This window comes from Physeter macrocephalus, chromosome 14 (genome assembly GCF_002837175.3).
Source record: "Physeter macrocephalus isolate SW-GA chromosome 14, ASM283717v5, whole genome shotgun sequence".
In the NCBI taxonomy this organism is placed as follows: Eukaryota; Metazoa; Chordata; class Mammalia; order Artiodactyla; family Physeteridae; genus Physeter; species Physeter macrocephalus.
In genome coordinates this window covers 115909279-115912608 of record NC_041227.1, presented here as the reverse complement: position 1 = coordinate 115912608, position 3330 = coordinate 115909279, and positions in this window count along the sequence as shown.

Below are 3330 nucleotides of genomic sequence, written 5' to 3'. Positions count from 1 at the left end.
CTCTCCGTTAGCCCGCCCAAACCAGGTAAGCCAATCCCTGAGGCGCTCTCACTGGCACCTATCCGAAAAACCAATCAGAGCCGGTCTTTTATATTCACCAATGAATGACTGAGCTGGCCGGGGGCCCGTTCGAATGAACCAATTAGGCAAGGGAAGCGGGACTAGAGGCCATTCAAAAGGCACCACTCGGAATCGTAGCGGAGAGACGGACAGGGAATCTAGCCAATGACGGGGGCTGGCTTGTTCTCCGTGTGTAACTCTGAGGAGATGCGCTGTGGAAGTGGGAGGGGGTTTTCTGAGGTCCGAGCTGGGGTAAAAAGAGAAAAGGAGAGGGTATGTATACCTCAAGAGCTGCTAACGTCTTTCAGATCCCTGAAATCTAAAAACCGCCCTCCATCCTGAGGTGTTTTTTTTGTTTGTTTTTTTTTTAGCGAGAAGAACGGGAGTCCTAGCTCCGTTTCCTGAGGAAACTGAGCGCCGGCTTTCTGGACAGACACCCCGTGATTTGGTTCAGTTCAGCGAACAGGCTCTGGCGTCTGCCTCAAACTCCGTCCCCCCACCCCCAAAATTTATTTAATAAATTTATTTATTTATTTGGCTGCGTTGGGTCTTCATTGCTACGCATGGGCTTTCTCTAGTTGCGGTGAGCGGGGGCTACTCTTCGTTGCGGTGCGCCGGCTTCTCATTATGGTAGCTTCTCTTGTTGCGCAGCACAGGCTTTAGGCACATGGGCTTCAGTAGTTGTGGCACGCGGGCTCAGTAGTTGTGGCTTGCGGTCTCTAGAGCGCAGGCTCAGTAGTTGTGGCACATGGGCTTAGTTGCCCCGCGGCATGTGGGATCGTCCCGGACCAGGGCTCGAACCCATGTCCCCTGCATTGGCAGGCGGATTCTTAACCACTGCGCCACTAGGGAAGTCCCCCAAATTTATTTATTTTTATTTTTATTATTTTTTTTTTGCGGTACGCGGGCCTCTCACTGCTGCGGCCTCTCCCGTTGCGGAGCACAGGCTCCGGACGCGCAGGCTCATTGGCCATGGCCCACGGGCCCAGTCGCTCCGCGGCATGTGGGATCTTCCCGGACCAGGGCCCGAACCCGTGTCCCCTGCGTTGGCAGGCAGACTCTCAACCACTGCGCCACCAGGGAAAACCCCCAAATTTATTTTTAAAGAAACAAAAGCTGTATAGTTGGTGGGTTTTCGTATAAGAGAAGGGCATTGAGAGGCCACACAGAAGAGAGAGCAGCATTCCAGGCCCCGGAGAAGAGCGGCGTGGGGCTGCGACTGGTCAATCAAAGGGAATAATTTATAGTCACCACCTCAGGAGTTGAGGATGGTTTAGGGGCCCTTCTAAGACCGTAACTTTTCCCTCAGACGGCCAGCAGCATGCCCTCGTACTTATTACTTTTGCTCTCCTCTGTTTTATATTCCCTGAGCCCTGCAGTCCAGATTTGACGAGGAAATGCCAAAGACCGAAGTGTTTACTCTGACATCTAAATGTTTGAATGGGTTTCTTCTGTCCTCCTCAATCCACAAGGTTAAAATGACAAAAAAAACAAAAAAACAAAAAAACGTCGTTGCCCTTACAAGATGCTAGAAAAAATAACTGCACAATTAGAGTGACTACAAATCCCATCAGGACCACCTCCTTCCAATCATTATTCCCTGAGTTTCAATCCCGACTCAGCAATTTGCCAGTCGTGTGGTCTTGACGGAGGCAGGCTTCTCGGTGTTTTCTTTTCCTCCTCTCAAAAAAGAGAAGAAAAATAACTGTTACCTCAGAGTGGTGTGAGGATTACAGGACATAAACATAAGGTGTTTAGAATAGTAAACTAACAGTATCAGAATCAGGAAGCAGGGATTTTCCTTAGGTTGGCATGACAATTTGTGGATTTAATCCTTCTTTTTTTTCCTTCGAAAAGAAATCAGGGCAACCAACTGTTAAATCACGGCGGAGTATCCAATGCCCACTCTGCTGGCAAAGCCCCAGGGAGGGCCAGTGAGGAGGGGGTGTGTTGTGACAGGAAGTCAAGGATGGAAGTGGCCCACGGACTAGGGTAATTGGAAAAGCCAAAGGAATGGAGCTTTGGCATTGCTCTGGTCCCTGTCATCTTGGTCTCCTGGCCTCCAGTAGTTTCTGAGTGTTTTCAGCTCCACCCTGCTCAACACCTGCTCTGTACTGATACAGAAAGGCAGCCTCAATGCACAGGACCACCAGGGTCTCAGAGCAGTTGTAGGGAAGCCCATCCACATCCAGTAGCTTCTGCCCATCTGGAAGGCTGAGCAGGTCCTGGGCTCTCCAGGGCCAGCCTGTCATTCTCTGCAGCTTCCCCAAGATAGAGGGTGACCCTGACAGAGACCAGCCATGCCTTCTACCTCTTGGAACACAGAGGCCCCAGGTTGTAAGGGTAGGTGGGCTTCCTCCCCCAAGGATGGCAATCCAGCCTCTGCCTCTTGGCCTCCACCTTGTAGCTCATCCCAGCCTGCAATTCCCTGCAAGACCCATCTGGGGATGAGGCGATGGGAATTTAATAAGCAGCTCCAGCCCAATTTTCTGGTACCCAGCTTTAAATATCCCTGCAGTTTAGCCTGATCCTGACTGTGTGGGTCTTTGTTCCAAAGGCCCTGAAGCAGAACTGGGGAGTCAAAAGGAATTTGGAGTCATACATGCCTGAGTCAGAAATCTCCCTGAGCCTCAGTTTCCCCATGTCATTATCCTTTATCAAAGGTACAGAGGGCTAAATGAGATATGGAAGCACCTAAGACAACCTTCCAGTCCTCCAGCCCAGGATGGTCTTGTGGTGGGGTGGGGCAGTGGGGGTGGGCTTCTCTTTGGGACACAAGCTATTTCTCTTTCAGCCTCTCCTCCTTTCCAGAGCCTATCACAGAGGGTCCTGCAGGACTTGAGGTGGGAGAGGGGGAAGAAGTGTGTCTGGGACAGGTGGCCTGGGAGGCATCGTCCACAAAGAGAGAGTTCTAGGTGCCTGCTAGCCTCTAGTCCTGGGAGGCAAGAAGGGATTGGGGGTCAGTTCCAAGGAGAGAGGGGGCTGCCATCACCCTCATCCTCCCCCGACCCCTCCTTCCCCCAATTCCGCAGGGGCCCAAACTAGATACTCTGGACCTTGCCCCCATCTTTACACCCACCTGTAAGGGCGAAGTTGAGTAGCTGAGTCAGATTCCTGATTTGCTGGGTGTATGACCTTGGGCAAGTCACTCAGGCTCACTGTACCTCCACTTCTTCATCTAAAATGGGGATAATGAGAGTACCTCCTCATAGGGTGGGGTAACGCATGCAGAGCCCTTAGTGCATTGCTTGGCAAATTAGTAAGTGCTCA